Source organism: Triticum dicoccoides, chromosome 3B, assembly GCF_002162155.2.
Source record: "Triticum dicoccoides isolate Atlit2015 ecotype Zavitan chromosome 3B, WEW_v2.0, whole genome shotgun sequence".
Taxonomy (NCBI): Eukaryota; Viridiplantae; Streptophyta; class Magnoliopsida; order Poales; family Poaceae; genus Triticum; species Triticum dicoccoides.
The window spans coordinates 116,059,895-116,071,703 of NC_041385.1; positions in this window are offsets into that span (position 1 = coordinate 116,059,895).

Consider the following 11,809-nt stretch of genomic DNA (forward strand, 5'->3'; position numbering starts at 1 on the left):
TCGCCTGCGTGCGTTCCCGCCCGTCGCCAGCTGCCCGCGTTCATGCCGCTGTAGAGCGGCCGCTTGACGCCCGCCCAGAGCGGACGCGACATCTCGTTGTCGGCATTGAAGCGGCGCGTCGGCCGAGAGAGCACCACCAACTGCACGTCTGGGTGAACACGCCTCCTTGCCGCATTCAAACGGCTGCAGACTCCAGCCGGACCTCTCAAACCGCCTCATACGCCCGGGCGGGCTGCCCGGTCGCTGTCTGGTCACATTTTTTCGATCCAGACGGACGCCTCAAACGGTCTCAAACGCATGGACTGACTGGCACTCCCAAATATGAGGCGGATATAAGGTGGCCCGGGCGGGCTGCCCGGTCATGTTTTTTGGATCCAGACAGACGCCTCAAATGGGGCTTAAACGCCTGGATGGACCGACACCCCAAAGTGAAACAGTGGTGCTCGATGGCGACAGATGAATTTGGTAGATTAGTTCGCCCTTCTGCCAAAGGACTACGTCTGGTTGGAGGGGTTGTGATTTTACACAGAAGATAAACTCTCTTCGCCCTATTCTCCTTCAACTCAGAGCTAATCCGATTCCAGTTGATTCCACTCGTGGTAGATACTTGTCACCCTGCAAATAAACCGCTCATCTATCACTCGATGATCTTCTCCCCCTTTTTGTCAACAAGTATCAAAAAGGAAAGAGAATGCATACGAGGAACTACTCGTCCGAAGAATCCTCGGAATCAAAACTCTAACTGTTCAGCGAAGCAGAGCGAGCGACGGCCGAGATTGAAGCAGGAGTTGGAGATGCAACATGGAATTCAGGATCAACTTCGGGAGTAGCAGTGCAAGGTGCATCTGGCTTGAAAATAAATGTGTCTACTGTGTCTTTGAGAACATCATCTGGTTCAACAAACAACAAGTCGGTGGAGTCGAAATGCTGAGGAAGCACTGGGGTTTGCCTTCGGGTGCGAGGAACTTCAAACAACTCCAGAGATGACTGTATTCTTTCTCGATACCCCTGGCAGATAGTTGTTTGCGAGAATAATGCTTGCGCGGAAGGGTCCAGGAGCACTTCTTTTGTTCCTTCTCATACAGGAGAGCTTGGCAAGCATAATTGTGAAACTTATTTATCTCAATCATCATTTCCAGCTTCACTTTCTGGTTGAGCTTGATGTGACTTTCCAGGGCTTGCTGAGTGCGAAAACAAATCTCGTATACTGAAAGATTTTCTTCATGAGGGATTTCAACTTTTGCCTTCTTGACCTTTGGAGTTTTAACAAAAGCAGGTATAGAAGCAGAACCAATAACATCAATCGGTATTTTCCCTTTCCCGGTGTCTTTCGCAATCCGTAGTGCATCGTGGACTGGTGGCATAAAAACTTTCGGGACATGTGGAAAAAAAACTTTTCCTCAATGACCTGTTTAATGGCAAACATGACCCAAGGTGCATATGGCTTCAGAGCTTGAGGGCTATCAGCCGCACAGGCCAGGTTGCGAATGAAAAGATCCGAAATATCAAAACAGATACCCTGAGTTGTGGCTAGAAGAGCATTTGCCATGATGCCATTAAGGGTTTCTGGCCTATTTGTTGGCGTGAGGGAGTTGCAGAGGATATAGAACAACACTTTGTTCGCGTAAGCCAAATGCTTTGGATTTGCCTCTATGCATTCATCACCAACAAGTTTGGGGTCCATCAACGAATGAAGTTGAGCTTCGGATACATCCCACTAGTGCAGTCTATGTTCACGAGTAGCATCAAATTTGCACCGAGGAAGATTCAGCAGTGCTAAGAACTGGTCAGCCAAACATTTGATCTTTTCTTCTCCTGTCATCCATTCGAGAATCCATGTACTGTAATTTGCAAGATCGCCTAAGATATAAAGAGTGGCATAGAACTGAAGATCAGTTCATGATTCCATCCATGATTGAAATGAAGGAAGCTCTTCAGGAAGACTTGTTCAATCTGCTCGATGGTATGATGGAAGCAGGCTAAAACTTTTGAGCTTAGTGAAATCTAGAATCTTGTGCTTGAAAATGCGATTCTTGTCATACAGAATACGAGTATAGTACACTACCCGTTCCTTAGTCCAGAATCTTGGTGACAAGGAAGTTCTTTCTCCATCATATGGGCTGGTTCCAAAGAATGCAAGTTCCAAAAGATGAAACTGCTCATTGAAGCAGGACCATTCGGGCCATATTCGACATGAAACAAGGGGAAAGTTTCCAATGGGTTTCTCAGATGTTCCTCTTCACCCATAATCCGGGCCCGCTGTTATCAGGTGCAGGCACACCTCCCTCAAAAGGCTTCCTTGATTTCTCTTGTGCAGATTGCCTCGAGGAACTTGACTGTCTATCATTTTTGCTCGTTGGAACTCCTTCAGCAACTTTTTGTCTTTCGGGAACTAGGGCCTTTTCTTTCACTGTATTTCTTTCGGTTGGAAGCATAATGACCTCTTTCTCGGACGCTTGGGGCATAATTGGTGGAGCAATTACTTCTTGATCCATGGGGCTCATCAGATTTTCTTTCTTCCTCTTCCAACTGTGGTGCAGTGGAATGAGGAGCAGGATCAACATCCATCTGGGTAAGGGCACCAGATGGTGTGACCGGGGTGGATTTGTCTCTCGGAACATTTAGCTCACCCTCAATCTTGTCAATCTCCTACTTGTTTAATTTGGAGGGCTCAGCTTGCAATGTTTTCGGAGGCAATGGATCTACCTTCTAAACTTCGATTTCTACATCAACCTCATCAACTGGGGCTTGCTGCTTAGGCGGAGCATTTTCTTCATCAGTCTTTTCAAGGAAAATATCAACAACATCAGGTTGCTCTTGGGCTGCTGGAGTAGGAATAATAACCTCCACATGACTAGCGTGCCGCATAGGTTCATCCTCGTGCTTTGGAGATGGTGGAACCCGCTGCAAGGGAGTACTGGAATCAAGTGGAGGATCAGAAACAACAGTTTGAAGGCGGCAATCTTTGTTTTCTTTGGGTTTGCTAGCTCTCGTTTTAGCTTTCTGACATTTTTCTTCTTTGATTCTTCTTCGAGCAAGATCCGCCTTGCGGTCAATCTCCTTGTTTCTTCTGTCACACAACTGAGATAACTCCATGTGCAACCGTGAGTTCCAATCAATTTTCTCATTCCGCATGAGACTGAGAGCCTTAGTGATTTCAACAATCTCTTTGTTTAGATTATTTCTTTTGGATCCAGAGTTGGCCTCTCTCCTCATTTGCTCGACGGCTTTGCTTGTCTTTGACAACTTGATTTAGCTTCTTGGATATTTTTCTCAGCTCAATGAAATGCTTCGTTACCATTTTGGTAACATCATTAGTGTCGTGGTTTTGTCACAGCAGATGTCCTAGTGAAAGGACTTAGGTGTGGAGCCATTGCAACTAGGTTAGCTTGAAGGGGTTGAAAGGGACAAATGACACAAGAGTTACCTAGGTTCGGCCCCTCACGGTGGAGGTAAAGGCCTACTCCTGCTTTTAGTTGTATTGCTTGGGTTTCGATTACCAGTGAGCGAATACGCTTGACCTAGCTTTCGATTGCTTGTTTCTTGAGTTAAACCGCCGCCGGGTCACCCCTTTATAAACAGGTTGATATCCTCGGTGGCTTACAGAGTCCTGGTCGGCTCACACAAGTTTAACATATGGCGGCTCACGCCCTTGATCCTCGAGCCTTCTCCAGGTCTTGGGCCTCCAATAAGTTGCGCTATGAACCACCATCTGGGTTATTAGACCTCATTGGGCCTCCTCATCTTAAGTCGCCAATGGTATGACCCGGACCCTCCTGAGCGGGTCATGCCTGGGAGTTGTATCCCCAACATTAGGCCCCAGATTGCTTTGAACTTGTTCACATCAATCTACACCATTCCACTTAGCAGAATACATATACTTGTTAATTTCCCACCAGTCTAGCACAACCCGCCATGACGTCACATGGCAGAACCATCATGACCCGCCATGACATCATATGCATTAATTCCGTACAAGACTCCGGATATCTCAACGAATCTTTATCTTAATGAACATTCCGAAAATCAAGGCGCCAGCATTACCAGCATAATCATTCTGCCTCCTTGATTCTTGCGCATGCCATCTTTATACTTTTTTATAAATAGGGACAGGGGGCCTCTTCTTCATTTTTACCCCTGCCTCTTCCTCTTTGTCTCCTTCCTCGCGACACCACCGCACCCCGAGCTCTGCCGCCACCGTATCCTTCCTCGTGATGCCACCGCACCCCGAGCTCTGCCGCCATCGTCTGCCCTCAACAACATTAGCATCGGCCGCTGCATCGACCTGAACGGACCAGAGAAACGTGGCGCACTTCTACTGTTCATCAGCATCGGTAAATAGTGGCTTCCCCCCATAACAGATCTGCATTAGGTTTCCACTGTTCATCGGTGTTCTTCGCCGTTCCTCATATTCCTCCTTTAGAACGAATAGTTTGATCTGAAAAACGACACAGAGGTCGTGTGGTAGCAGTTTTAGCACCATTTTCCAAATGCAAACATCCACTTCTGTTCCAGATTCAACCTTAGCTTCTCGAGTTCTTCCACTACCGCAACCTTAGGTTTTAAGATTTACCCTTATTTTTTGAGCTGTGGTAGATCCTAAATTTTGATTAAAACTTGTAGAATATGTTTGTCTAACACTTAGCAAGATTTAGCTTATAGATCTACAGATACTTGTGCACTACCGCCGCATGGATGGCTTATCTGATAGGACATAACCCGCCAAACACTATTATGCCCGCCTTAAACCGCAAGTGTATATCTAGTATCCGTATAACCCAGCGGTGTCTTGCCAGTTTAATCATGCCAACCTTGATAGTATCTATTTTCTGCATACGAATTGACTTGGCCTGATGCACTTGCTTTATGATCACTGGACGACTTAATATAGTAACTTTGACCCGACAATACTTCTCTTTCTACGTTTTTCATGAACAAAAATGACCAAAACCATCACTTCACGCAACTGGGTCGTCTCCACTGTTACGGAGCAATCTCTCAATGAACACGTTAAAGTGGGTGTCTTAGCTCCCAAAGATGTTATCCACTGGAGAGCTCCAGGAAACAAGGTTATACCCACCCTAAAGGAAGGCGAAATCATAGTCTTTGCTGATCATATGCTCCGGGGTTTCTCGCCACCCGGCTCAAAAAATTTCCGTGACGTGTTGCATTTCTTTCAACTCCACCCTCAAGACATGGGACCCAATTCTGTGTCCAATATCTGCAACTTCCGAGTTTTTTGTGAAGTGTATCTTTAAGAAGAACCCACTTTGGACTTGTTCAGAGAATTTTATTACTTGAACCGCCAGGCAGAGTTCACAGATGGACCCAGCTTAGAACTTGGCGGGATTTCTATTCAAAGGCGAAAAGAAGTTGTCTTTCCTGCAGCCGCATTTCCCAGCCACCTGAAGGATTGGAACCAAACTTGGTTTTAGTACCAAGATACCTCTCCAGCTCGTGAAAATCCTCTGTCGGGTTTCCATGAAAACCGGCTTAGCTCAAGACATCCCCTCCCAGACTGGATCAACACCGAAGAACAGGCTAAGTATATGCCCATCTTTTAAAAAACAAGAGCCTTAATGGCCAATGGGTTGACCAGAGTTGATTTCGTCGGATGCTGGGTTGCCCAGAGAATTTTACCATTGAGCCGCCGTCCCAGCTTAATGTGCGAATATACCGGCAATGCCAAAGATCCATAGCGTCACTGCCAAGTGTGTCGAAAGGATGATGAGATCAACATGATGACCAAGACGCTGCTTAATGAGAGCTTGGACACTTGTAGCAAGACGGGGTTGAATCCCTTCTGCACCCTTAACAAGCCTCTAGCTGTAAGTATTTTGAGCGATTTCTAACTCATTCTTTGTTTACATAATTTGTCTTCTCACAAGCGCTTGATTTTTGCAGGCTGACTCCCCCTTTTTGAACAAAAAACTTCAAGACAAGCCGGCCAAAAAGGGTAGGGAAAAGAACAAGGCTGTCAGGAAACCTGCCAAGAAGAAAACAAACACCTCAGAGCTGTTTGCTTTGAATGATGATGAGTTGGAGGTAGACCTTGACACCCTTGGCTCCTTTTTTAATTATCTTATTGACACTGATTGCTATCAGGACGACGCAGAGTTCAGCAACGCAAATGGTGAGGAGGTAACTATCCTTTCCTCCAACTCAGAGCCTTTGCCAAGATAGACAGTTCGACAAGTGAGCTGGAAAGTAAGGTTTTCTCACCCTTTAGATTACTTGGATCCAAACTTTATTTTTAAGAAACAACAGCATGAAGCTCGGCGCACAACCCGGAATAGTGGAGGTGGAGAGCTCTCCTTCGGCTTACCCAACACTCCGGCCCCTCACAAGCATCGGAAAGAGGTTCCTCGGATTTCAATCTCTTTTTATCCAAAGGCAGGTCTTGTTGGCCAACCACTTAATCCTTCCGACTCAAATTATCAGGGAACTTCTCACTCCTCTTCTGGCAACTCATCTTAGACCCAACTGCCGGCTTTCAATATTTCCCCTGGGTAACGACCTTTCACTTTGTTGTTTTAACATCTGTAAACAGATATACTGACCTCTTCATCCTTTTCTTGTAGTGGGATAGCAAAGCCAAGCAAGAAAGCTAAGACAAATAAGCCGGCAGAAGATCCAGAAGTCCATGAGCCAGAAAAGCAAGCACCAATATCTAAAGCCTCCGTGCAAAACCCTGAGGAGACTACTGATGACCCGCCACCAGAAAACCCTGGCACCTCAATATATCCTATGGATGTTGGCCCTTCGGGTGCTAAGCCGCCAAGTCCAATCAAGCATACTGAGGAGAATGTTGAAGATGTTTTGATTACCGGTACTAGCTACACAGAGCCGGGGAATCCTACCATCCTGGCTAAGCACTCTGCCAAGGAATAACTGATTGAGAAGCGCAAGGTCAAGTTTGATATTGCCAACTATTCTCATCTAGGTGTCAGTGATTTATTCTCTGGCTATCTCAGTCAAGTGCATGCTGATCGTGGTCTTGAGATGGGCATAGTCAAACAGATGCACCAGAAATATGAGGTACAAACTTCTGCTTCCTCTGTTAATATACTTATCCAGCCCCCAAGTCTTAGTCATAGGGAAAAAATGAGTGAGTATGGTAAAGACTTTAATCAGTATACCATAGTAAAAACCTCGAGCCATAGCCCCCATGAACCGGCTTGCCTTGAAAAAGATGAGTCGGATCATTTAGATCTTAAAAATAAAACTTCATCTCATAGCCCTCACAAGCTGGGTTAACTTTGAAAAAGATGAGCCGGATTTGTCTGCAACTTTAAAAGAACTTCTTCACACATTAGCCCCCAAGTGCCAAGTGTAGTTGCTTGCAAAGGGCTTGGGACTTGTCTGTATTGTATCTTGACATATTTTCTTATGATTGTTTAACCTCATGTGTACAGGAGGCCTCAACTCAAGCTGAATCTCAACTGGCCGACTTGAAAACCAGGCTCGAGCATCAAGAGTCGGAGACCCGGAAAGCTGAATCCAAGTTTAAATTTAGCTTGGATGAAATTGAAAAACTCAAAATCGGATTTGCTGCATAGAGAATCGCCTGGGGTGAAGAAAAGACTGCTTTAGTGCAGAGAACAGAAACCACCAAAGCTTCTTTGAAAGAGGTCACCGCAGAACTGTCTGGTTTAAAACGCCACATTTCGCAGATGACCACCGCTATCTTTGGTAAGTAATTCTGGATACTTAACTATTTCCAATGCTCCACTTTTAACCCGCCCGATGACTTAACAACGTGTTTATTTAACAGGCCCCAGGAGTACCAATCTTGGCGAGGATATGCTGGTAAAGCTAAAGGCAGTTTATACTCTGGTGGAGCAATTATGCACTGGCTCTCAACACACAATAGTCGCCATCTCTCACACCAAGCAAGCACCTGCACTTCTCAGGGAGATTTTGAACAAACTCTCTATCCCGCCCGCAATAATTGAAGAGATAAAGCGATCATCTACTAGAGCTGGCACTATTACCGCTTGAGCCAGGCGAAAGCGTGGCAGGCAGAGGTCGACCCGGCAGAGCTGGCCACTGGCTACCCAAGTCTTAAAGAGGATGAGTCTCCCTTTGATCAAGAGGATTTTGCTGCTTGTGTGAAGGAAATTCGCCCACTGGCAAGCCAGCTCAGCGTAGAAACTGACCTATCCAGGTATCAGGCGGCTTATACAGTAGAAAATTCAAAAGTGAGGGCACCGGCTTATGACGTTGTGGATCTCATCTCTCCAATGCGTAAGCACACTTTTGCTCCTGAAATTGATCCGTCCGAACTTATCGATGATGAAGCTGAATTTTAAGCCTTGACTGGTATCAACTGGTCATGACCTAACTTCCAGACGATGAAAGAAGAAAAAGTAGAACCAGCATGGGATAACTCGGAAGCTTCAACTCGCCCAGACCAGGACAACTGATCCACGTGGCAGCTCTCAAACTTTAGCATGACGCCTCCTCTTGAAAAACTCTTAATCATTTTGGGCTTGGAAAGCCGTGTAATAGGCTAGTGAAAACAATGATCTGTCATGCCATTGTGCATGTTTTAGCTTTTGAAAATGCTGATGATTTTTCCATGTGCCATTGATGAGCTTGCAAGGAATATCATGTTATTTTACAAGGTTCCTGCACATACAGTGAAGAACATACACCCTGGCGGGTTACACCAGGGCGGGTTATAATGTTCAATATAATATGTTCTGGCGACTTAAAGTTTATAACCAGGGCGGGTTAAAACCCTAAGTATTTATTCAAATATGAAGTCATACCTATAGACCAATAGCATAATGATGCTGTAAATATGTAAGTCTGTAAGCCGGAAGCTTTATAGGTCCAAAAGAGTAGCTCTATTCTGTTTTTTTGACAAAAATCAGTTTTACCCCGTAAGCCAGCTCTCTCGTGACATAAATCCATTGTTTTAACCTTAAATAGTTCAAGGTCTTATTGAAAAGAGTAACTGTTAAAAGTACAAATGGGACACATGGCGGAGAGACTTCGACAATAGGTGAGTTTATCCTAGCTCTATGTAAGCCTGCTCTCTCGTGACAAAGCCGCTGTTTTAACCTTGACAAGTTCAGGGTCTTATTGAAAAGAGTAACTGTCAAGAGTTCGGCGGGTCACCTAGCGGAGTAGCATCTTGCAAACATGCATGTTTAACTCAAATTCGGCTTGGAAACCGGATCAAGAGGGTGTGAACAGCTATGCTCGATGAGCAGGAAGCCCCCAAGTGACCAATGAGTCAGCTTGAAAACTGGATCAAGAGGGTGTGAACAGCTATGCTCGATGAGCAGGAATCCCACCCGGCGATAAGCAGCAATACTGTCAACCGCCCGGCGATAAGCTAACATAAGCGGGTCTTTAGAATCCCAAGTGTTTGAGGCCTGCTGAGCCACCAAATCTGAGTCACCAAAGCATCTCACCCGGCTTAAGTTCATCTCTTTAGCCACCCGAAGGCCGTGGAGCAGAGCCTCATACTCAGCTGCATTATTAGTGCAAGGGAACATTAGTCGTAACACATAACAAAACTTATCACCTCGTGGGGAAGTCAAGATAACTCCAGCCCCCGAGTCCTCTAGCTGCCTTGACCCGTCAAAATGTTATCTGGCTTTTCGTCTGGTGTCTGCAACTCTGTCCAACCGTTGATCAAATCCACAAGAGCCTGTGACTTGATAGTTGTCATTGGCATATATTTCAACCCATGGGGACCAAGTTCAATGGCCCACTTAGCCACTCTGTCTGTGGCCTGCCTGTTCTGAATAATATCACCTAAGGGAGCATAGCTGACCACTATAATGGGATGACCAAGAAAATACTGCTTCACTTTGCGACTGGCCATGCACCCCATATACTAGCTTCTGCCAATGCGGGTATCTCTGTTTTGACTCGATCAAAACCTCACTGGCATGACAAACCGGCCTTTGGACTGGATACTCCTTGCCCGACTCTTTCCTTTCCATCACAACTTTTATGCCGACGGCTCTGCTATTTGCTGCCACATATAAGAGCAAAGGTTCCTTCTCAATAGGAGCTGCGAGAACCGGCGGCTCAGCTAGTTGCTTCTTGAGTGCTTCAAACGCCTTATTGCAGCATCACTCCAAACAAAATGATATGTTTTCTTCATCATCTGGTACAGAGGAATAACCTTCTCTCCAAGGCGGCTTATAAACCGGCTTGAAGCTGCAATATGACCCGCCAGTCATTGAACATCATTAACACACGCCAACTTAGCTAGCGAGGTGATAGCCTTGATTTTCTCCGGTTAGCCTCGATGCCTCTCTCAGAGACCAAAAAGCCCAAGAGCTTGCCTACAGGTACACCAAAAACGCACTTGGTCGGGTTAAGCATCATCTTGTAGACCCGGAGATTATCAAAGGTCTCTTTCAGATCCTCCAAAAGAGTCTCCTTCTTTCTAGATTTTACAACAATATCATCCACATAGGCATGAACACTGCGCCCAATCTGAGTGTGAAAGTAGTTCCACACACAATGCTGATAAGTCGCCTGGGCACTCTTAAGCCCAAAAGGCATAGACACATAGCAGAAAGCTCCAAAGGGTGTGATGAAAGCCGTCTTCTCTTGGTATTTGACTACCATCTTGATATGATGGTATCGTGAGTAAGCATCTAGAAAACACAAATGTTCACAACCCGCCGTAGCATCTATGATCTGATTAATACGGGGGAGGGCAAAGGGATCAGCTGGGCAAGCCTTATTAGGGTCTGTGTAATCCACACACATGCACCAGGTGCCATTTTTCTTAAGTACTAGCACCGGGTTAGACAACCACTCCAGGTGGAAAACTTCAACGATGAACCCAGCTGCTAAGAGCTGGACCACTTCTTCTCCAATGGCCTTGCATCTCTCTTCATTAAAACGCCGAAGGAATTGCTTGACCGGTTTAAACTTGGGATCGATATTGAGAGTGTGCTCGGCAAGTTCCCTCGGTACACCTGGCATGTTTGAAGGTTTCCCTGCAAAGATATCCCGGTTCTCACGGATGATCTCGATGAGCGCGCTTTCCTATTTTGGACCCATATTAGCACCAATTGTGAACTATTTGGATGAATCGCCAGGGACAAAGTCAACCTGTTTGGTGTCATCTGCCGACTTAAACTTCAGCAACGGGTCATGCTCTGTTGTTGGCTTCTTCCAAGGGGTCATATCCACCGGGTCAACATTGTCTTTATAAAACTTTAGCTCCTCCGTTGCATAGAGAGACTCAACATAAGCATCATCGCCTTCTTCACATTCCAAAGCTACTTTCCTGTCACCATGCACTGTGATGGTACCCTTGCGACCCGGCATTTTAAGCTGCAGATACACATAACAAGGGACTGCCATAAATTTTGCGTAAGCCGGCCATCCAAACAAAGCCTGATAGGGGCTTTTGATCTTGACCACTTCAAAGGTTAATGTCTCTGCCCTGTAATTGTGTTCATTGCCAAAAGCTACTTCCAAAGCAATCTTACCAACTGGATAGGCCGACTTACCAGCACCACTCCATGAAAGACTGTAGAGGACGGCTTAAGATCTTTGTTAGTCAGATTCCACCGATGAAAAGTATCATAATAAAGGATGTTGATACTGCTGCCTCCGTCCATGAGCACCTTAGTGAGCTTGTAACCTCCAACCTGAGGAGCCACCACCAAAGCTAGCTGACCCGGATTATCAACTGGGGAGGGTGATCCTCATGACTCCATACGACTGGCTGCTCCGACCATTGTAAGTATCGAGGTATGACCGGCTCAACCGCACTCACCGCTCGCTTATGAACTTTCTGGTCTCGGTTGCAAAAGCTAGTTGT